Source organism: Hevea brasiliensis, chromosome 13 (genome assembly GCF_030052815.1).
Source record: "Hevea brasiliensis isolate MT/VB/25A 57/8 chromosome 13, ASM3005281v1, whole genome shotgun sequence".
Lineage (NCBI taxonomy): Eukaryota > Viridiplantae > Streptophyta > Magnoliopsida > Malpighiales > Euphorbiaceae > Hevea > Hevea brasiliensis.
In genome coordinates, this window is record NC_079505.1 from 1,209,039 (window position 1) to 1,233,910 (window position 24,872).

General features: G+C 40.9%; 2 long non-coding RNA genes across 4 annotated transcripts in view; both read left to right on the forward strand.

Moving 5' to 3' along the window:
* Positions 1-4,601, forward strand: part of LOC131171763 (uncharacterized) — an 88,938-nt gene extending 84,337 nt beyond the window's left edge. Inside the window, exon 3 of one of the 2 annotated variants that reach the window (XR_009142408.1) lies at positions 4,517-4,601. This is a non-coding gene — a long non-coding RNA (uncharacterized LOC131171763). The remainder of the gene's footprint in view (positions 1-4,516) is intronic. The other variant, XR_009142409.1, reaches the window with a different exon arrangement.
* LOC131171764 (uncharacterized) lies at positions 2,308-3,718 on the forward strand. Of its 2 annotated transcripts, none has more exons than XR_009142411.1 (2): positions 2,308-2,800; positions 3,122-3,718. It is a non-coding gene; the product is annotated as an uncharacterized LOC131171764 (long non-coding RNA). The 2 variants fall into 2 exon arrangements; XR_009142410.1 differs by having other exon boundaries at positions 2,308-2,690.
* Positions 4,602-24,872: the final 20,271 nt, after the last annotated feature.

Below are 24,872 nucleotides of genomic sequence, written 5' to 3' on the forward strand. Positions count from 1 at the left end.
CAGCAATTAGAAGACTCAAATGTAACACGTTAATAACACCTCAAACAAGTCAGTTTCAAAAACCCCAAGAATAAAAAAAATAACAATAATAAAGAGACCAGCAGCACCCAATGACAGAGCAAATCAAATTGCAGCCTTAGAGCGATGAACCTGATAAGATTTAATCTGATTTAAGAAAAATAACAACGTTGCCTCGTCCGATTCAGAATTCGTCAAACCCAATTCCTTCCCAATCCCCAACATAGTTGCTTCAGAATTTACATCCAAACCCGCATCATCTCGAGAAGTTTGGTCCTTTGCATGTCTAAGAATAACTCAACAAATGTCACTCTTGTCCAGTTGTTCAGTCAGACAATTTCCACATTCGGTTTGAGGGAGACATCAGTAGAACTACTTCCACCTTCTCGATTGGTCCTACCCACTTTAATTTGTTTTTGTCCCTTCTTGCCTCCCCTGTTCAATTTGGGTGAGAAATATAGCAAATCAAAGAGAAGCTTACGCTTGCCCCACTGCTTGAGGATTCTAGAGGCTCAAGTTTTGAAAGGAAGCACACCCTAGTTTTTATCAGCTGAAATGGATGAGTTTTTGTCAGTTGAAATGGATGTTGGTAAGAGAGGCTCACCTGAAATTTCATGTCTAGATATTCTTCATGATTTGGGCTGTTATAAGGGACGAGATCCGAGTTTTGATAAGAAGCCCGTTATATTGTGAAAGCTCATTAGCCATGGGCTCCTTATTAGTAGCCCAACCATTACTCTGTAGCTCACAATCTTCCAAATTAAGGGGAGGTGGAAGAGAGAGAGTCTCATAATTGTTATGGTTCTCCAAAAGCTCAAGTGCGATCTCCAGTAAGATACCAGAAGGGACCCCATTTACAAATAGGATGAAGGCCATGTAGCAACTCTCCACTCTTGGAAGCCTCAAAACAATCTCCCGTTAATAAAGAATCAGATGATTTGGCCTCACTCACTTGGTGACTTGGAATATCAGACTCGTTCTTCTTGAGTATTGCCGTTGATGAAATCTGTTTCAGGGAATGAACTCTCGCTCGAGGAACTCACCATTGGTGACATATTAGAGGCGATGAGAGCTTCACTGCAATTGTCTTCAATAGCCATCATAGGAAATTTAGAGTTTCCCATATATATTCAGAGATGAGGTTGATATAAGCACTCTTGCAATATTTAGTCTATCCAAATGTTGTTCAGATATTTTAGAATCCCAGTGCTGCGGAAAGTTTTCTCTCTTTTAAATGACTCTCAAACAGAAAATGTTTCAATTATGCAACAACATAAAATTACAGAATACAAAGACTTATATTGAGCCGGTTGGCAACCAAAAAACTAACAAGCAATGTGATTGTTAGAACAAATTAGTCTTTCAACTCTTCAACGACATTACCTTCATATAAATTTTGAGATCTCTTTATAACCTTTTAGATTATCTGGTCTCAATAATTTTATAATATGAAAATTAGTATTTATTATTTGAAAATAATAGATAATATATAATTTTATAATTAAAATAATTTAATTTAATTTAAAGAGATTTACGTATCCCATATCCTTTAAACATAAAAAATGAAAAGGATTAATATAACTCGCTTTAACCTTTCCAATTTGCAACTGGAAATCCCATTTATCTATTGCAAACTTTGACTTAGAGGGGATATATATTGGGTCATCTCTTTTGGTAGCTCAGTAACATATATATATATATATTCAAGCTTTTAAGCAAATGCAGAACATCTCTCTCTGTAGCTCAATAATATATCTACTGCTACACAACAACTTGTATGGTCAGTTCAGCAGCTTCAGCATCTGCTTGGCAAGTTAAAATGTGAGTAACTCAGTGATATATCCTCAGTAGCTCAGTAATATATCCTCCTTGATTTAATTTTTCTTGCAATTTCATTTCCTGTTTTAACAAGCAAGGCATTTTGCCTCTTCTTCGGTATGTGAAACTTAATTACTCCTTTTATCTTTTTTTGTTTAATTTATCTTTCAATAGTTTATTTATTTCTTAAATTGTAATTCTTTCTTGTAAATATGAAATTTTTTATTGATTAAAATAAAAATATAAATCATTTTTTTTAAATTATTGATTAAATTAATCCTAACATTTGCTTAAAATGATAATTATGTCACTAATATTTTAATTTTATCAATTATATAAACTAAAATTGGAAAATATGTACATACTAAAACTCTCGAGTTCGATTCCCAGTTCTAACATTTATGTTCTCTTTTTATTTAACTTAACTAATCCTAGCCTTCCAATCCATTTGTAATAATGTCAGCCCTTTGAGTCTTAGTATACCTAAACCTAGCCTCATCCTCAGAGTGTGCTCATCTCATCCGACTTTCTGCTGATTATCAACGATTATGGATGTCTTCCCCGCATCCTCATTTTTATATATTTTTTTTCCTCCAACAAGCTCTTGCGGTACCTTTCGATTTCTTACCATCTCTAGATTTCTTTGATTTAAAGCCTCTCTATTTTATATTATTTTTATTTTTTTATTTATGTAGCTCTTGATATCTTTTCCATCAGCCACCACTCTCCTCTCATCTACTTGTCCTTTGTCTCCTTATTGGCCATCGCTCTCCTCTGTTATTTTAGGAGTTCTTATGGCCCCAGTATCAGCAACAATTCTCCTTTCCCATAAGCAAGTCACAGGCAGCAGAGAGGTCAACAATTCTCTTCTGTGATTATTGGGAGTTTTTCTCTTAATAGCCCAGATGGAAGAATCTTTTGCACTTAAATCTATGCTACTTAATGGGTTTTATTAATTTCTTAGGTTTGTAATTGATGATATTGTATTTTGGCATTTAACTAAATGCATCAGATTTGTTCTTTTTTTTTAGGCCTTTGCTATAAATACATCAAATTTGTTATTTTTTTTTATGCGTTTGCTGTAAATCTATGCCTTGTGATGCTTGAACCTTGATGTTGAATGTGATAAATGTGCCATAAACCTTGCGGTTGCTTGCTTTTGTTTTCCTTCGGAAGATACAGAATTTGTTTATCGGTTTTGTTTCATCCCTACATATTTACTCTTTGAACTAACTATTTTTAAATAACCTCCTCCTCCCTCTTCTTTTGTATATGTATAAAACAGGACACGCGATGAAATATTATCTACCCTTCAGATATTGGCTTCCCTCGGAAAACAGCTATCTTGGGAAATGAAGATGTTGGTGGTCGTTCTAATCAACTATACAATAGCAGTGGCAATTGAACATGAGCTCCAAACCCATCCCAACTCAAATTACAAAATATGTGCTAGAAATATTCGTCTCCTATTGGGTTATATGGCAATTGTGCTACTTGCTTTGATTCAGGTTCTCATCTATGGTGTGTTACTTTTGAGTTTATGGGTCTACTTGGTAATACGAGTTGCAGTCAACCCATGTGAAGACCTATGTCTATTGGTAGGTAGAGATTTGCAACACCTAAAAAGGCTAGCTGAAGATGCAATCCACAGGCTATTTGGTAGGCAGGAGTGAGTCACCAAATCATTTGTCTAGTTAAGTTTATCATTTTGGTAAATGTGATATCTTTACAATTTTAGATATCTCTATAACATGTATAATTTTAGCAATAATTTTAAAGGTTTAAATGTGATAGTTTAGACCATATTAATGTATCTAAGTTGTATGATTAATATTTGAGTTGTAGAATTTTGTTCATTGAAATTTTGAAATTTATTTATGTATTTCATGATTGAACATGTTAGAATATTTGTTTATTGCCTTGTTAAATCTCCCACACCCATTTGTAATTTTTGATGCAAAGAGAGGTTTTGATTTGTGTTATTTGTAGAGGAAGAGATAGGGAGAGGGAGAGAATTTTTTTATTAATTTTTTTTCACAGCATTAAGTTCAATTTTGAAATATTTTATTACAGTATCTGAGATGTAGAAATAATACAAATACTTATCTGTCTCATCACGGCAAAATACCCATCTCCTTCCTAGGGTGTGTTTGAGATCAGCATTGGCTATTGATTGCATACTCAAAGCTTGTAAATCAAATTGTGTTGATCTTAGTTTCAAGTTTCAGATGGTTTCTTCTAGACATTTAAATGGTACTTGGAACTCATATCAAGATCTTTACCATTTGCTACTCCAAGCATTTGATGAGTTGAAGAGGCTTTCAAGAAATTTATTTCAAGCACTAAGGAGGATGCCAATTGGAGGTGGGGAAAACAACATAATGCAGGAACCAAATCATCAATCTTCGTCATCTGTTAAATATTGTTTAGTCTTAGTTATTGCTTATTCATTTATGTTATGTGACTGACCTTGTTCATATTGCTTACTGCTACTCTGAACAAATTGTTAATTAATTTCTTTGTATTTCTTGCCCAGCACTGTCCATGGATTCAACAAAGTTAAGCATCTTGTGGTAACTTAAAGCTAGCTTGTTATCAGTTCAGGTATCTTGGGTCATGGATTGTAGCAGGGTAATTAGCAAAGCTGCTTGTACAGGGTTTATTTACTCTTGAATCTTAGGTTTGGATCTATTCAGAATCATAGTTGTGTTGTGCAGTAGTTTTTTTGGGTCTCTGGTTTCTGCAGCTTGAGTGGGAGCTTCTGCTGCTGTTTATATTTTGGTTTAGTTTGGTTTTATTTATTTATTAAATTCAACAGGATAAGTAAAATCACGAGAAATATTGTTCTCTTTTTTTTTAGGCCTTTTGCTGTAAATACATCAAATTTTTCATTTTTTTTATGCGTTTGCTGTAACTCTATGCCTTGTGATGCTTGAACCTTGATGTTGAATGTGATAAATGAGCCATGAACCTTGTTGTTGCTTGCTTCTGTATTCCTTAGGAAGAAACATACTTTGTTCATCGCTTTTGTTTCATCCCAACATATTTACTCTTTGAACTCATTATTTTTAAATAACCTCCTCCTCCCTCTTCTTTTGTGTGTGTGTGTGTGTATAAAACAGGATACGCAATGAAATATTATCTATCCTTAAAATATTGGCTTCTCTCGGAAAACAACTATCTTGGGAAATGAAGATGTTGGTGGTCGCTCTAATCAACTATGTAATAGCAATGGCAATTGAACATGAACTCCAAACATATCCCAACTAAAATTACAAAACATGTGCTAGAAATATTCGTCTCTTATTGGGTTATGTGGCAATTGTGCTACTTGCCTTGATTCATGTTCTCCTCTATGGTGTGTTACTTATGAGTTTGTGGGTCTACTTGCTTGCACGAGTGGCACGCCACCCACATCAAGACTTATATCTATTAGTAGGCGAAGATTTGCAACACTTAAAGGAGTTAGCTGAAGATGCAATCCAAAGGCTATTTGGCAGGCAGGAGTGAGCTACTGAATCAATTGTCTAGTTAAGTGTATCATTCTAATAAGCCTGATTTGTCTTTACAATTTTAGATTTCGCAATACAATGTTTGGTTTTAGCAATCATTTTAATGATTTAAATGTAATAGTTTAGTCCATATTAATGTATCTGAGTTGTAGAAATAATACATAGTTGTAGAATTTTGAAAGGGTCTTCTTTTGAAATTTATATTTGTTTATGTTAGAATATTTGTTTATTGCATTGTTAAATCTCCCTCTCTCATTTGTAATTTATGTGTTGTTTATAGAGGAAGAGATGGGGAGAGGGAGAGAATTTGTTATTAAAATTTTCTTTTAACAGGATTAAGTCCAATTTAAAAAATTTCATTTCAGTGTCTGAGTTGTAGAACTAATACAAATACTCATCTCTCTCATCATAGCAAAATACCCATCTCATTCCCAGGATGCTTTTGAGATTAGCATTGGCTATTGAATCTATACTCAAAGCTTGTAAATCAAATTGTGTTGATCTTAGTTGCAAGCTTCAGATGGCTTCTTCTAGGTTCAGGACCTTCATATTTAAATGGGTAGCTTGGAACTCGTATCAAGATCTTTACCATTTGCTACTCCAAGCATTTGATGAGTTGAAGAGGCTTTCAAGAAATGCTTTTCAAGCACTAAGGAGGAGGCCAATTGGAGGTGGGGACAAACAACATAATGCAGGAACCAAATCATCAATCTTCTTCATCTGTCAAATATTGTTTAGTCTTAATTGTTGCTTATTCATTTATGTTATGTAAATGACCTTGTTCATATTGCTTACTGCTACTCTGAACAAATTGGTGATTAATTTCTTTGTATTTCTTGCCCAGCACTATCCATGGATTCAACAAAGTTAAGCTTCTTGTTGTAACTTAAAGCTAGCTTGTTATCAGTTCAGATGTCTTGGATCTTGGATTGTAGCAGGGTAATTAGCAAAGCTGCTTGTACAGGGTTTATTTCCTCTTGAATCTTAAGTTTGGATCTATTCAGAATCATAGTTGTGTTGTGCAAGAGTTTTTGGGTCTGGTTCTGCAGCTTGAGTGGGAGCTTCACGCTATTTATATATATTGGTTTAGTTTGGTTATGTATTCATATATTTATTTGAAATTCAATGGGGCGACCAATAATTGATGGATCGTATGACATGGGCAGCTTTCTCTTTTTAATAACTCTCAAATACATTTTGTTTCAGTTTTGCATCAATAGAAAATTACAAAATACAAAGACTGATATTGAACTCATTGGCAAAGAACAACTAGCAAGCAATGTGATTGTTTGAATAACCTATTAAAATTTCATCATAACCTTTTTGATTTTCTAATCTCAATAATTTGTGCTATGAATGAATTTACAAGTTTTGAATATTAGGGAAGATTTGATATTTAACATAGTTTAATAACGAAAAATTGATTCACATGACTAATTTTAATTAATTTAAAATTAAAGTCTAGTTATTATTTACTTGTATTTATAGTTTGAGGTTGATCTTGAGTTTGTCACACGGTATTAGAGTATAATTTATTTTCTTGGAGTCATGGAACTCTTCAAAATCTCTTAAGCATTTGAACTCTTCATAGGGCTTGCATTTCAAGCGGTGATGAAAGTTACTTGAGCTGCTGGGTATGGACTGGGTCCAGCCTACAAAAAATAAGGGTTGTCATCTAAAGTCATCTTGAAAATTTGGAAATCAGGGTTATGGTTATAGCCTTTACCAAATCCTTGTTGGTTGTTATCTTATAAAAAAGTGGTTGATTGAAAAATATTTGAAAAATTATTAGAGTTCTTTTATTTTAATAAAATTAACTATTTCATTCTTTTATTTTAAAAATTATATTAGTTAGTCTCTATGTTTTTGTTATGTCTATTCTTTAGTCGTTTCGTTCAGTTTAAATTAAATTTTTTATTAGTGAATGTATTCAAAATAAAGAGAAATTATTATTATATGGACTAAATAGTTCAAGACATATTTATAGGAATTGAAGGAAATTCAAACTAATTTTTAAAATTACAAAGAGGACTAAAGAGTAAACGAAACAAAAATATAAAAACTAACCGTAAAGACTATTGCATAAAATCTTTTTGGTAGAAAGAAGCTCATTGAAAATCATATTGTCTATGTGCAATGTGGCCTCTTTTATTAACCCTGTCGACACCATATTTTGGCCGATCACCGAAGTCAATGAATTTTGAAAAATCGACCCTTAACTGACATTCCTCGGTTACAAGTAACCTGATTAGGAAATAAACCGATCTCGCATCTAGTCAAATGTTTTCTGATCTCCCAACAAAGGAGATCACATTAATATCAAGTCTCCACGCCATCCAATCTCATTTTTGATCTCTCACCAGAGAGATCGAACTAATGTCCAGCCTCCATGTCGTTCAACCTTTAGTCCCGATCTCTCAAGCTAATATCAGGCTTCCATGCCATTCGGTCTCGTCTTTCGATCTCTCGTCAAAGGAAATCAAATTAATGTCAGGTCTCCGTGCCATCCAGTCTTATTTCCGATCTCCCCTTTATAAACATTGTGAAAAATTGTTTAATAAAGTTAAGGTCGCAGTCCAACTTAATGGTGTTTCCGAGCTTAGGACGTTAAATCAAGTTTCCAATTTTAATGACCTAAAGTCCTATCCGTTGTTTGTTCTCAGCTTAGGCCGATCTCATGCTTACAATATTTTTCCGACCTCTCATACATAGATTAATAATCGATTTTAAGTTAGGTGTTCTAACATGTTCGAACAATCAAGCGCTTGTACAACTTAGATACTTTCCAATCTCATCAAGTCATTGAACAAAAGAGAGAATTTCATTTCATTTCAAAGTAAAAAAATACAAGTCATTCGGCTGGAGGATCACCCCCAGCCTGTTCTACATTTCGCTCACCCTCTCTATCTCCCTCAGCTTCCTCCTCGCTCTCCTCTTCTTCTTGAGGAGCCAGGTCCACCATCCAAGAGAAGTCCTCCTCAGGATAACGCCTCCTGAGCTCGGCCAAAAGGTCGCCGTGGGCATTCACGTAAGCACCGGCCTCCCTCGTCACTGCCTCTTCTTCTTTCGCTCTAAGTTCTTCAGTGAGGCGAGCAACGTCAGCAGTTCGGAGCGCCCGAGCTTCTCCGAGCTCATGAGCCTGCTCAGCCAATTTCTCCTCATAGGATTTCATCCGACCCTCAATTTCAGCTATATAGTCCTGGGCTGATGAAAGTTGAGCTCGGGCGGAAGCTGCATCCTGGACCGCCTTCAGGATCTCCTGCCTCAGATGATGAGCCTTTTCTCTGATGATGTGTTGGTTTACCAAGCTCTCCACGCTCAAGCTCATCGTCTGGGCCAGGAGATCATCGATGCTGCCCGGGGTCAGCCTATGCCGATCCTCCTGGAGACAGATGGAAGCCCCCGGAACCTTAGCCAAAGCCAGGTTCTCCTGAATAGAAAAATTCTTCTCCAAAGAATGAATGAGGACCTGGGCACAGCGGGAAAGAGTCCACACAGCAGGTTGGGAAAGTCCCCCTTCTGCACTCGAAGCAGCTGGTGGAGGTGGTGGCTCCTCTTGTCGAGGAGGAGACTGAGTTATCTCTATGTCAGGGACCGACTGTCCCGAGGGTCGGGACGAGCCTCCCGGCACCTCTCCTGAATCATGCCTTGGCGTCTGCGATGCCTCAGCACGCTTCATTTCCCGCACTTTCTTGAAGACCTCCCTCTTCCGCTTTCGGCTCTCTTTGGAAGCCTTGCCGCTCGCCATACCTGCACAAAGAGAAGTCAGTGAGTTCGCTAAGATTCAGAGATCAGAGATGGGGAAGGTGCCGGGGTCGAGGTCAGAGAGCTGGAGCTCGTATTCTTCAATGGTAACCAGCCGCCTCATCCAATGTTCCAATTCGGCCATCACCGCATATAAACAAGAGAACTTCTGGGTGGCCGCCTGATCCTTAAGTTCCATTACCATGGCACCCTCATCCCTATTCAGGGCGACATGCTTCGGAAGTGGCGGGACCAGATATTGCCAACTACAGGGGAAACCCTCGAAAGTGTTCGGAATCTTGCTCCTCAACATGAAGAAGCGATTTTTCCAATTCTTCAGTGAGGAGGGGAGATCGGTAAAAAGCCCGTAGTGCGGTTTTGCCTAGAAGAACCAATACTCGTCGTCCTTTCGGCGAGTAAGCCTATGCAGCTCGGCAAACACCTTCGCTGTAGGATCGAGCTTCTTGGCTCGGCATAAGCCTCTGAAAGCCACCAGGATCCGCCACGAGTTCGAATGTACTTGAGCCACCGAGACATGGTGAAATTTCAGGACGTCCTTGAAGAAGTCATCAAGGGGAAACCAAAGTCTGGCTTTTAATTACTCTTCGTACACCATGATCGCATCATTTTCCTCGAAAAAGTGATCGGCTCTGAGATCGCCATGGCATCTGATTGGCTCAAAGGAGTCGGTTCGAAGGTTGTATTCTTGACTAATGGATTGCAGATCGGTTTCCTGTAGAACCGATGGTAACTCGTCCACCGGGAGATTTTCTCTACCTGAGGAAGATGTCTGCCTTGATTGAGCTGCTCGACCACGAACTAAAGCAGAAGTCATTGGAGGCTCAGATCGCTCACCTGGTTCGACCACTTCAACATCATCCGATGACCATGAGACCTGGACGGAAGGGGGGCTCGCCGCTCTCTGACTCTTGGCACCACTCATTTTCAAAGAAATAAAAAGGTTTAAGAAAGAGGAGGATTAAAGTCCTTACCGGAGTGTGATCAGTGCCGGAAGAACTTGAAGAAATGAGAGAATTTTGGAAATCGCTTGCGAAGTGATAAAAATAACATAAGGGAGCGACCGACTGACTCTTCCCCTATTTATACCCGTCTAAGCATTCAATGCTCACAGTGTCCCAAGCGACGCATCGATTAGCGAAATCTGCTTGCTTTTCTGACACGTCACAGGAAGATTCCAGAAATACCATAAATAAAATAAGAAGGGATCGGCTGGTCAAGATTGTCGGATTAGGGTGGATGTTTGAAGTTATAGATTGGCTAAGGGTAATTCAGTTAGGAACCCGATCAGATATGCACATTAGAGATCAGAAAATAACCAATGTAATAATTAAATGATAACTGTCAAATAAAATTTCATTTTATTTTCAAAACGACAGATTACATCACTTGGGCTATCTCAAGAGATCGGATGACATCATTAAGAACCTTTAAAGGTCAGATTACATCATTTGGGTGATCTCTAGAGATCGGCACTACATCCTACCTAGTAAGAACCTATGTCAAAGCCTAGTCTTATGGCTGAATCAGAAGATGTGCCGTAGGCACCGGATAGATGTGCAGCTCAGATGGAGTGACTATGACTCTCATGATGATGAGGAGTCATCGTCGATGTCATCGACCAAAACCGAGCTGCAGTCGGGACGCCCGATGTGGTGAGGAGCCAAATGAACTTCAAAAGGCAGTCACCGATGTTAAGAGGGAAATTAGCAGTCTTCTCGCCCGAAATCGGTTTACCGATTATATCGATAGATTGACCCGAGATCGGTATGATCGATATTTTCGATCTTGATCGGTAAATTAGTCCGATTCTCTCACTGTCATCGGATGTGGTTATCATGATTTTCTGATCACCGGGGTCGTAAATTTTCAATCGGGAAGCAAAGAGAATAGTCAAAAAAAGATCAAAAATGGTCACCATGGCCAGAATGTTATCAGAGGAACTTGGACAAGAGAAGTGAAAATGGGAAGAGAAGAAATGGAATGTGGGAGAGATTCCCCGCTGAGGCATATATATAGGGGGCCTGAGCATTTATTACTGGTGAAAATCGAAGCGAACGCATCGGTAACCGAAGAATTAAATGCTTTGACCAGGGTAGATCGGATAAAAGGGAAGGTTCTAGAATGGGAAAGATCGGGAGAGGGGCTCGATATGAGAGATCGGAAAAGAGTCGTGACTAAGAGAACGGAAGGAATGGAGATCAGAAAGGAAGACAAAAAGACTTCCAATAACTTCCTTCATAATCAAAGCCAAGGTAGTTAAAGCGTTGCAGGCAAGATCAAATCTTCACCGCACGCTTCATTTGCAGAATCGCCTGCAATGCTAACAGACGCCAGGACAGTCATGACAGTCCTGTGCTCCTCAATCTCCACCGTTGATCTCATTTATAAGGATAAACTCGGAGCCCTTGGATCGAAAAGTGGATGACAGGACCAGCGCCTTTGTTCCCGGCCTTTGGATCCATCTTGACAGGAAGATCCTGAGCCGTTGGATCGGAAAAGAGAAAGGACAATTGTTCTGAATAGGATCTCAGCCGTCCATTTTGATTCTCTTCAATTCTCAGGCATCAGATCGTGCCCTTTTAAATCTAAACCTTCCATCTCCCCAGAAGAGATCCTGACCCTGCATTAGGAGCACCCATTCCCTATAAATACCTGCATGCAATATTGTTGAAAAAAAAAAACGAAAAAGGTGGTGATTATAGTGGAAAAGCTCTGAAACTTGATTCAGTCTTGCTACTCTGCTATTTTAAGCTTTCAAAATAGAGAAACTTCAGAAACCAGTGTTCTAAAGTATTTTCCATTAAAGAAGTATTGGACGCTGAAACTCTTCATTTTCAGTTTGTTCATACCATATCTCAGTTTCAGTTCCATCTTCATCATCTTAATATCAACCTTTTACTTTTCAAGCTTAATCTCATTCCAACCCGGTCACTGTCGCTTCGGCTCAACTGCATTTTAACTTGGTACTTGTTATTTCAAAGTAAGCGTTAGTCACCAAACTATTAGCCCGCAGCTCTACAATATTTGTGGCTCCTCAGTCAGTTCGACACACTCAAATCCACACAGGTAAGTGTCTAGACCGTCGCTTTACCAAATGCTCGCGTTTTATTTTCTTTGTTCTCATGCTCATAATTTTCATTAAGTTCAGTTATGCTAAAAGAGCCCCACGTAGATAATTATTCTCTTGAGTTTACCTTTTATTCATTAGCTCATGTTATTTATTTGTTCTTAGCTTTTATTACCTTCAAATACGAGTGTTCTGGTTACGGGTAGCGTGTGGGTAATCTAATAAAACGTTGATAGCTGTATCTTAACACGAGAGTTTCTTTAAACAAATACAAATAATAACAGTTCGGATAATAAATTGGAGGAAAAAGTTATAAAGTCAAACTACTAAACAAGCTCAGGAGATAACCTGGTATAGTGGGGATCGAGGTAAGATCGGATCCCAGACTAGCAAACGAAAGAGATCGGACATTGCCTGCCAAAGAGTACTGGTAAGGCGATCACAAAGGAGATCAGCAAAAACTCAGTCTGATACTCCCTCCCTGGTTATAAGGCATCAATGGGTTAAGAAAAGCCGTTGCTCAGGTTCTTGGCGTCTTCAGGCGCCAGAACCCTTAATATAAGGTTCTTACAATGTACGATCGTAATAAATATTTTAAGAGGACGGGGAGAGTCCTTACCCAATCCTCTTTCAAACAAAAACACGGGAGATCGGATGAGAGTTCTTATCCAAGATCCTTCATTAAAAAAAAACCTAAATTAAAATACCTAAGGAGATCGGAGGAGAGTTCTTATCCGAGACTCCTCACGCTAAAAACCTAAATTAAAATACTTAAAGAGATCGGAGGAGAGTTCTTATCCGATTCTCAACCAAAACTTTAACAAATGTGCGGAGATCGGAGGAGAGTTCTTATCCGAGATCCCTCTTTAAAATCTTAAGCCGAATACTTTAAGAGGTCGGGGGAGAGTTCTTACCCGATCCTCATTCAAACAAAACGCGGAGGTCAGAGGAGAGTTCTTATCCGAGATCCTTCACCAAATTTTAAACCAAAAGGGGTCGGGGGAGAGTTCTTACCTGATTCTCACTTAAACCAAAATAGGGAGATCGGAGGAGAGTTCTTATCCTAAATCTCCCAACCCTTAATGAATATATCTAGGAGATCGGGAGAAGTTCTGTCCCGAAGTTTCTTAGCGAAGTTCAAAATAAACAAAACTCCAATATACGAGGCAACTTTATCCGAACACCTATTCACTAAAGGGCCATCTCATGAACTTGTGTTCCTGGGACAATCCGAACCAGTGAAACATCAAATATTCCTTTTACCTGTCCAAAGGATTAACATTGTCACTATCTCAAACCCCCCTCCCCCCTAATTACCCTTTTTTTTTATAAAAGAGCATAATATTAAATCTGTTTACCTTCATTGAGGGACGAGGCGGGGTGCCTAACACCTTCCCCGCCCGTATATGGACCCCGAACCTAGAATCTCTGTTTTCGAAGTGGTTTCATTTAAATTTTATTTTCATAAATGGTTTTCTTTAATTTCTCTCAAAATTAAAGTGGCGACTCCTCACTCTTTTCCACTTCGGTGAGTGTTCGTCCAGGCGACCGCAAATTACCTTGTGATAGCTTGGCGACTCCACTGGGGACTTGTTCACCTTAACCCCGGTTTAGAGGTCCAAAAGCAAATTTAATTTTATGCTCATATAAACAAAAATAGTAGTTAGGTGGGCTTAATTTACAAAATTCGAAAATCTCAATCTATTGATTATTGTTATTCTCGCTAACCGTTTTGCTTATCTTGATTGTCTTATCTCCACACAGCACTCTTCGTCTAAAAGGAAAAGGAAAAACTCCCCCGTACTGGGAAGAGGTAAAGGTGTCCTTTCACCCACTGAACATTCACACAATGTCCTCACACACTTCAGCCCTATACCCGGGCTTTCTTACCCTTTTAGGAAATTAGGAAGGAGTCATGTAGCGGTACCCTTGGGTTTTACCCCGTTAGTATCCGTGAAGGCTTCTGCTTAGATTGAAACTCGTTCTATTTACTGTGATACCCGTGGAACTCTCCCGTTAGTACCATGGTGATTGAATGGGGCTCTACTGTTTACAGTAGGGGCAATTTGGGAACCTGTGGCTTTTAGAAAATTAGACCTTGAGCTAAACCATCACAATAGCTGGAAGCCGTAGCAAACTACCTCATAAGATAGAACTATCCAATTAGGTAGCACCTATCCGGTACTAGGATTTTCTCTATTATAGGATAAAAGGGACATACTTGCTCTCACCCTATTCTGTTTGTGTTTTTTATGTTTTTATTTTTGAGGGTAATCTTGGATCATACTGTTAGGAGGATCTACACATTTTCCTACTTTGACAAATGTGTGGGTGCCACCCTGCCAACAATATAATTCAAAATTACCTGAATTTTATCCTGCTAACAAGTTTTCTATACAGGCATCACAGAGTTAAGGTCTGTAAAAGAATAAGCATTCATTTTTAACATGGCATCCTCGAGTCAGTCGACAAAAGAAGTTCTTAGACCAGAACAGAATGCTAAACCGTGGTCTGGACCGCCTCATAGTTCAGTGCCCCCACGAAGTGATGTCACCAGGGCAGATTCCAGCTTGTTACCTCCATTAGATCTAAGCAAAGTTGAGGTCAGAATGACCGGTCTTGAGGGCCTATCTAGTAGTTGGAGGTCGTTTCCCGATCACGTCAAGGCAAAGTTCGAGAAAAAATACGGAAGGATCGCGACCTTGATACGGGTCAAAGTTCAAATTCCAGCACTAAAGGCCATGCTGTCAGTCTGGAACCCCAAGTATGGGGTGTTTTCCTTCAATGACATCGATACGACCCCCACTATGGAAGAGTATCAAACGCTGTTGGAAATCCCTTACGTGGCGCAGAATCGGATCTACCTACACCTCGAGCATAGGCAGACCTGGAAGAGGTTCGCGCATATGTTGGGAATTCCCCCAGAGGAAGCAAAGGCAAGAGAAACTGTCAAAGGAAACACACACGGGTGGTATTGGACCTACCTCAAGAAGCAGTTGGACCTGTACATCCGAGATGAATAATGGGAGCCAGCTTCATTGGCATTAGCCTTGGGGATCTATGGCCTGATCCTATTCCCTGGACCTTCGGGAATTATAACCTGCAGTGTCGCGGAGATGTTTTGAGCTGTAGAAAAATAGAAGGTCAACCCAGTACCAGCAATCCTTGCAGAGACTCTATTGACTCTCACTTACTGTCGACAACAAGGCTGGGGGTCTATCAAGTGTTGTTCTCAACTGTTGCACCTCTGGATCATCAGTCACATGTGCCCTGTAGAGACAAGGGGGTTAACTTGGTACCTTGACCAGCCTCTCATTGATAAGATGACTAGATTAGTAATCAGCCCAAAGGATGAGCTACAATGGCAAGAGCAGATTCTAAGCTTTAATAGCCACAATTATTGCTGGAGGAAAATGTGGACGTCGGGTCAACCCATTTTGTTCAGCACAGGGGGTAATTATTCAGTTTCTCTAATCGAAGTGACCGAATACACAAGTTACATCCCAGCATTGGTAATGAGGCAGTTCGGCTCAACTTAGTCTGCACTCAGTATTGAAGAATGCCATCAAAGTCACTTCTACCATGAGCTCGGTAATGAGGAGGAATTGAAAGTGGCCCGCAAATCTTGGGAGAGCGTCACTATGGTGGAGAGATCGCCTAAAGGTTTGGGTGCCACGGAAGATTATCTCAAATGGAGAGCCAGCAGGGAGCAAGGACACCCAGCTGCCGAGCCAACGGAATTGAAAGAAACATCCCCCATCAAAATATCTTTTCAGAAGAAGCTAATGCTCGTTTGGTTAACTCTCTACAAAAGGCAGATACCAAGAACCAGCAATTACAAGAACGGATCAGGCAGTTAGAGGACCAACAACAGGTCCTCAAAAGGGAGGTAAAAAGGCTCAGGAGAGAGGCAATGACTGAGAAAGCAGGGTTTGAGGAACAAGAGGCACAATGGGGAAGAGAAAAGATCCTTCTCCAAGACGCAATTAAAGAGGCGGGAGTTTAGAAAAACGAATTGCAAGAGAAAATGAAGTACCAAGAAATACTCGTGGAAGAAAATAAACAAGAGAGCAAAAAGAAGAAGCTTGATCTGAAGGAGCAAGCACAGCTTATCAATGATATCCTGAAAGATTGTGCTAAAGAAAGAAAGGAAAAAGAAAGACAAGCTACTCTCCATCAAGAGCTAAAAGAAAATGTTGACCAACTGGAGAGAATGATAGCACAGGGGAAATAAGAACTCTTGCCAGAATCCGAATATGCCCTGAAAATGTTCAACCCTGCCAGACAAGAAGAAAGGCTTTACGAATATCTCAAAAGATGTCATTACATTATAAAGAATCTCCCTGAGCCTAGGCCAATCTAAAGAATGCTCTGTATGAACTATTCGATTAATGAAATAACTTTGGGCCATTATTTAGCAAATTGTAAATGAATAGTATGACTCCCGTAGGAACTATCCTCGTTAGGGTTATGCGAAAAGTTGAATGCGCCATATGGACAAGTATCATAGACGCGCATTTAACCCAGTCATTCACCGTCAGACTATCGAGTGATGCCATGATAAAATGAATGCAATTATTCTTCTGTAGATCTCATTCCTGGCTTTCAGATGCCACCGTATCCTTCGTCCAAACCTGGACCTTTTAAATTTTAACAAAATTTGAAATTCATTGAAAGACCTTTTTTTTTCATACAGGAAATCAACATTGCTTCAAGCAAAGCAAGCCTGACCAAACAAGCAGTTCAACCAAGGTGAGTGTACTTAACGAGATCATGAACAAAGAAACTAATGGAAGATCAGGAGCAAGTCCAGAACTTGCAAGGACAAGTTTCCAAGTTGAAAGACCAAGTCTCAGAGCTTATGAGATTAATGAGAGAGATGTCCCAAAATAAGCCTGTATCAGAGCCAAACTTACCACTACCTCCCCCACCTCCTACAACGGTTGATTCTCACCATGCTTCAACCTCTTTCATTTTCCAGCTGCCTATCTTGGATCCGACGATCACTGTCAATCCGGCCCCCCTAAATAATGACCTACCTTTTCCCTACTACCCGGCTGTCCCAAATGCCGAACCACACACTTCAATCCCTCCGGTTCACCCTGCCCCTTATTTCCCAACTGGGGGAATAGCTCATCCAGGAGGAGAGAGCAGAGCCAGAGAAGATGAGAAGCTGTCTGCCCTCGAAGAAAGATCAAGGGCAATAGAGGGCCTGAACATGTATGGTTCAGTTGATGTGGCGTCACTAAGATTGGTGCCAGACGTGGTGGTGCCACCCAAATTCAAAGTCCCGGATTTCGACAAATACACCGGAAAGTCAGACCCTCGCATTCACCTGGCTACTTACATTGCCAAGATGTCTACCCTGACGGAAGATGATAAACTCCTGGTCCACTTCTTCCATGAGAGTCTCTCTAGGGCAGCCCTGAGATGATGCATTCAGTTAGATAGAAGTAAGCTGCGCTCCTGAAAAGATCTAGCAGATGCTTTCCTGAAACAGTATAAATTCAACTGTGATGTCGTTCCCACAAGGAGAGACCTCCAAAATTTAATGCAGAGAGAAAGGGAGAGCTTTAAGGAGTATGCCCAGAGATGGAGAGAGAAAGCAGCAGAGGTGTATCCTCCGATTACTGATAATGAACTATGCTCTTTGTTCATTGAGACCTTGAAGGCTCCCTATTTCAATCTAATAATTGGAAACACCTCCAACAGCTTCTCAGACATTATTCAAGCTGGTAAGAGGATAAAAGCTAACCTAAGGATGGGACGGCTGCAGGAGTTGACTGAGAATCCTGCAAAGAAGACCGCCAGGTTCAGCAAAAAGAAGGAAGGTGATGTGCACACCATCACCCGACAAGCCCAATCCCCATTTACTCAGAATAACTACAGGCCATATCCTCCCCCTCATGGCCTGACAATTGCCAACATTCCACCTCCTTTTCCAAATTATCCTCACCCACGCCCCCAGTATCCACCGCAAACGGCCTATAACCCGAGACCACCCGCCCAGCCAGTTCAATCAAGACCACCTCCTCCCCAAAATAATCCCAGACCGCAAAGAAATCTTGATCCACCTCTTCCCCTCCCACTCGGTGAAATATGCCGATACCTCATCGGTATAAATCAAATAGTGCCGATTCCCCTTGACCTAATTCAGCCACCATACCCTAGGTGGTATGATGCCAGTGCCCGATGCGAATATCATGGAGGGGCACTTGGACACTCGACTGATAACTGTGGGGCACTTAGGGGAAGAGTGCAAGCCTTAATCAGAAATGGGTGGTTGAAGATCGAAGGGAATGGATCTCTCCCTAACGTCACTTCAAACCCTCTGCCCAATCATGGTACGGGCAGTGGTATGAACATGATAGAATCCGGGGACGAAAACTCAACCACGGAGATGGAGTGATTGATTCCTCACTTTGAGGAAATTTTTGTTATGGCAGTTAGGGAGGGCTACCTCTATCCACAGGCATCTGGATCAGAAAGGGATACGGGATGTCCCTACCATGGAGGAGCAGCTAATCATGAGCTGCGAGACTGTGAGGAATTTCGGCAAGAGGTCTAGAACTTGCTGTCCCTCCAAATTTTGAGATGCCAAGCAAGGTCAAAAGTGGAGGGCAGAGTAAATACAGCCAGATTCGGCTAGAATACCTCCACCCTTAATCCCAGAATGACCTTCTCGGCCCCAGTACCACCACCACCAGTAACAGTTATCCGAACCCCGCCTCAGCTCCCAGTCACAAACACTCATGCTGTGCCTTGGAACTACAATTTCTAAGTCTTCACCCAAGGAGCATCAAGCAGTACATCAGCTCCTAGCCTTGACCTTGCCTCACCCTCAACACCTTCTAAGCCGTGCTTCACTCCTCATGAGCACTTCAGAATGACTTACACCGGACCTTCTGGTAATGCTACTCCCCAATCAAACCTCAAGTCTGTCGCTACCAGTAATTCCTCCCCACCTGAGGAGGAGATAGAATTTATAACTCGGAGTGGGAGATGTTACAGGGATGACGAGAAAGAAAAGAAGAGAGGAAAAGTAAAAATGGGAGAGCCGCAAGAGAACACGGAAGAGGAGGTTGAGAAAGCTGGGAAAGGAGAACCTACTGGATCAAACGGAGAAGAGGAACTGTTGCTTCAAATAATGAAGCAAAGTGAATATGATGTGGTCGAGCAACTGAGAAAGACGCCTGCTCGGATTTCACTGTTATCACTAATTCTAAGCTCAGAAGTGCATCGCCAAGCCCTGCAGAAGATTCTGGGTCAGGCCTTTGTTAACCCTAACATCACACCGGGGCAGTTCGAAAAGGTAATTGGTTAGATACAGGCATCCAGTTTCGTCACTTTCTCGGAAGAGGAGATAAACCCGGCTGGCTTGAAGCACACTAAAGCTCTGCATGTGACAGTAAAGTGTAAGGGATATATAGTCGCCAAAGTCTTGATTGACAACGGATCAGCTCTCAATGTTTTACCCAATACCACCCTGGCCAAACTACCTGTAGACCGATCAAAAATACACCAAAGCACCATGGTGGTAAGAGCTTTCGATGGCACGAAAGGGATGTACTCAGAGACATTGATCTGCCACTCCAAATCGGGGCATGCACTTTCAACGTCACGTTCCAGGTAATGGACATTGAACCAACGTACACTATGCTATTAGGAAGACCCTGGATCCATTCGGCGAATGCTGTCCCTTCCACCTTCCACCAGAGGATCAAATACATCATGGGTGGCAAGATCATAACCGTAAAGGGGGAAGAAGCCATGCTGGTCACCAAGCCACAATCACTTTCTTATGTGGAAGCAACTGAAGAGTCCTTGGAAAGTTCTTTCCAGGCTCTAGAATTGCAAGAAACTATCCTGAGGGATGAAGGGGCCACAGCTATGGTTGCGAAGGTGATGCTTAAAAGCGAATATGAGATAGGCAAGGGGCTGGATGCCACACTACAGGGGATTATTGAACCCATACCGGCTATCCAAAAGATTGGCCATTTCAGCCTGGGATTTGAGGAAGATGCCCTTATGGATGGGCGATTTTGCAGGAGGAACATCCTCCGGGATCAGAGATTCGACCAGAAAATCAGGAGAATGAAGGTTGTCCCAAAAATTACAGATGTCTTCACCAAGCCGATCATTGAAAATCCAGTGGAAGCTGAAGAATCGCCAGACGAACCATCCGTTGATGTCATCCATCTCGATCCCTTGTATGAAGCCCTAATCTCGCCAATGGCTGAGAGGCAAGAATTGGATAACTGGACAGTAGAGGACATTCCTGTACTCAATTTCGAGTAAAGTACCTTTGGTTATCTACACTTGATCATTTTGTCCATGGTGACAAGTGTAATACTGTAAATGGACCCTTTCTTTTATGATATAAATATTAATGAATTAATAGCACATTTTACATCCAATTCTCTTTTCCATTTTTTTTGAAATCCATTCTTATGATATGTTCCACTTTCATTTCTTCAGGACCATTCATCAATTAACACCTAATAATTCAATAGACTCAGAAATTCCTCTGGTTAATTTTGAAATCCCCATAACTGCCATTACTTCAAGTGATTCTGAAGAGGAACTCGCAGAAGAAAGAGGTGAAAGAGACAAACCTTCCCTAGTGCCTTGTGGGGACGAAACGCACACCATAAATCTAGGCACAAAAGAAATAAGAAGGGAACTTAAGGTTGTGGGGAGTGGAGAATTAGAAGATATGGTCAGTTTGCTCAAAGAATTCCTGGACGTATTTTCATAGAGTTATGACGATATGACCGACTTAGACCCTCACATAGTAATGCACAAAATTCCCCTAATTCCCGGGGCGATCCCAGTAAAGCAGAAGCTGAGAAGAATGAACCCTGACACGCTACTCAAAGTTAGGGATGAAGTCAAAAAGCAGTATGATGCCGGGTTTTTGGAAGTAGTTAAATATCCCCAATGGATAGCTAATGTTGTCCTGGTGATGAAGAAGGACGGGAGAGTCAGGGTGTGTGTTGATTATAGGAATCTCAATAAAGCAAGCTTAAAGGATGATTTCCTTCTCCCACATATAGACGTGCTAGTAGACAACGCTGCAGGATTGGGCAGATGTTCGTGTATCGATAGGGCATCCGAGTACAATCAAATCCCCATGGACGAACACGATAAGGAGAAAACTGCTTTTATCACTCAGTGGGGAGTATTTTGTTATCAGGTCATGCCATTTGGGTTAAAGAATGCTGGGACTATCTACCAACGCAAAATGGTCACGTTGTTCCACGACATGATGCACAAAGAAGTGGAGGTGTACGTGGATGACATGATCATCAAATCAAGAGAGGGAGAAAGCCATGTGCAGGTGCTGAGGAAAGTATTCGAGAGACTCAGGAAGTATCAGCTGAAATTGAACCTTGCCAAATGCGTGTTCGGAGCTAGATCTGGGAAATTGTTGGGATTCATAGTGAGTGAGAAGGGAATAGAAGTAGATCCAGACAAAGAAATGCCATCCCCAAAAATAGAAAGGGAGGTGCGCAGTTTCCTGGGGAAGCTGAACTACATCTCAAGATTTATTTCTAACCTCATTGCTAAAGCTGAGCCTATCTTTAGACTGCTCTGAAAGAATAACACCACTCAATGGGATTCGGTTTGTCAAGACGCTTTCGAGAAAATTAAGCAGTACCTGTCGAACCTGCCAGTATTGGTTCCTTCAGTGGCAGGGAGGCCACTGATTCTGTACATGGCAGTCCAACAGAGCTCAATGGGATGTGTATTAGGGCAGCATGACGATACAGGACGAAAGGAGAGGGCCATTTACCACCTGAGCAAGAAATTTAATGATTGCGAGACCAGGTACTCTTTCCTAGAGAAAACTTATTGTGCGTTGGCTTAGACGGCTAATCGACTCAAACATTACATGTTGAATCATAAGACATGGCTCATCTCCCGGATGGATCCCATCAAATATGTATTTGAAAGCCCATTCGTGCCAGGGAGGGTAGCGAAATGGCAGGTCATACTCTCTCAATATGACATTGTCTATATGACCCAGAAGGCAATAAAGGGTAGCGTAATCGCTGATCTCTTAGCAAAAAACCCTATCCAAGATTATGAAGCTTTGGATTTTGAGTTCCCTGATGAACATGTTAATGAAGTTGGCGGCGAGGAAAAAGAACCAACTGAGGTATGGAAAATGTATTTTGACGGGGCTGTCAATTTGTCTAGTAACGGAATTGGGGCTGTGTTGGTATCCCCTGACGGAAGGCACTTCCTGATTGCTATCAAGTTAAGGTTCGACTGCACCAATAACGTTGCAGAATACGAAGCCTGTGTGATGGGTTTACAGGCCGCCATCGAAATGAAAATCAGGAAGTTAGAGGTGTATGGTGATTCGGCCTTGATTATTTATCAAGTCAAAGGAGAATGGGAAACCAAGGACCCAAAGTTAATTCCATATCAAAAGTACCTACTGGAATTAATCAAGAGGTTTGAAGAAATTTCTTTCACTCACCTCAGCCGGAATACGAATCAATTCGTGGATGCCTTAGCCACTCTGGCTGTCATGGCTCAAATGGAGGAGGGGTAGATAACTCAGGTATTACGAATCAAAGCAAGGAGTGAGACGGCGCACTGCTTCATGATCGAGGAAGAAACAGATGGTAAACCATGGTTTCATGACATTCAGGTCTACATCAAAACTAGAGAATACCCTCCCGAGGCAAACAGAAATGAAAGGAGAATGATCAGAAGATTAGCTTTGGGATACTTCCCCAGTGGTGAAGTTCTGTACAAAAGAAGCTCCAACGGCGAATTATTGAGATGCGTAGATGCAGGAGATGCAAGGAGGATCCTTTTCGAGACTCATGAGGAGAATTGTGCAACCCATGCTAATGGATATATGATGGCTAAGCAAATCATGAGACGGGGATACTTCTGGACTACTATGGAGAAAGATTGCATCGAGTACTTTCGGAAGTGTCATAAATGTCAAATCTATGCAGATCAGATAAATGTTTCGCCTCATCAACTGTTCAATCTAGTTTCCCCTTGGCCTTTTGCAATGTGGGGCATTAACGTGATTGGTCCCATTAACCCCAAGGCATCCAATGGGCATAGGTTTATCCTGGTAGCTATTGACTATTTTTCTAAATGGGTCGAAGTGACGTCATATGCCCACATCACGCAGAACACATTTTTCAAGTTTCTCCTGAATAATGTCTTCTGCCGACACGGACTCCCCAGCGAGATCGTAACTGACAATGCCAAGAATTTGAATGGTCCGAAGATCCAGAAATTATGTGACCAATACAAGATCCGACATCTCAATTCTTCACCCTACCGTCCCCAGATGAATGGAGCTGTGGAAGCCACAAACAAAAATCTGAAGAGAATCATTCGGAAAATGACAGTCACCTATAGAGACTGGCATGATATGCTTCCTTACGCTCTTCATGCATACCGGACCTCGATAAGAACGTCAACTGGGGCAACTCCATACTCGCTGGTTTATGGAATAGAAGCTGTTTTGCCTATTGAGGTAGAAATTCCTTCCTTGAGAATTCTCAAAGAATCGGGCATCGACGAGTCGGAATAGATCCAGTCAAGGTTGGACCAATTGAATTTGCTGCATGAGAAAAGACTAGCAGCAGCATGTCATGGGCAATTATACCAGAGAAGAATGGCTAGGGCATTTAACAAAGGTATTCGCCCGCGCGAATTCCAACCAGGAGACCCGGTCTTGAAAAAGGTGCTTCCGAATCAAAGCGACACTCGGGGAAAATGGTCACCAACCTATGAGGGACCCTACGTGGTTAAAAAGGCGTTTTCTGGTGGGGCCCTGATCTTGACCCACATGGACGGTGAAGAATTTCCAAGACCCATAAATGCCGACACCGTCAAAAGGTATTATGCCTAAAAAAAAAAAAAAAAGGATGAAAACCCGAAAGGGCACCCCTAGCAAAATGTGCAAAAGAAAGCAAAAACCCGAAAGGGCGCTTTCTATAAAATGAGTAAAGGGTGAAAACCCGAAAAGGCACCCTGAAAAAAAAAAGGAAAAAAAGAAAAAAAGAGAAAACAAAATCTGGGGGCGAAAACCTGAAAGGGCGCCTTTAGGACCCGAAAAGGGAGAAATAAGGAAGGGAACACGGGACCAAGAACGGAAATAAACACTACGTCGTGAATCTTTGTCAATAGAGTACTTGAGGTAATGGCAGTTAAGGGACTTCAAAGTCAACTACAAGGAATCTGTGAGATCCATTCTTGTACCATTTTTCTTCGAAACTGTACCTTTATCTCTTAAGCCATAATAAAGTCATCCTTTCATTTTTATCCATCTTCTCCACACATTTACATTTTCATTCATTGTCTTGCTTACACTCAGATTTATCTTTCTCGTATACTCACACTCTAATGCTGTTTTCTGTGCCCTATTAATCCGTTAAGATTTTGTCATAAGATTAGGATTTGGATATTGATAACCTCGTATACTTTGCTAGGAGATTTGCAGAGAATGGTCTTTAAAAAAAAAAAAAAAAAAAAAAAAAGAACTAGGGGCGAAAACCCAGAAGGGCGCTTCTAGTCAGATGGGTAAAGGGGAAAGTGAAAACCTTTAAGGGCACTTTTCGCAAAGTAAGAAGGAAGTCAAGGACCGAAGGGCATCCTGGGAAGTAAGTAAGAAATAGAAAGTGATAGGGCAAGTCTTGTGACTCGTCCTC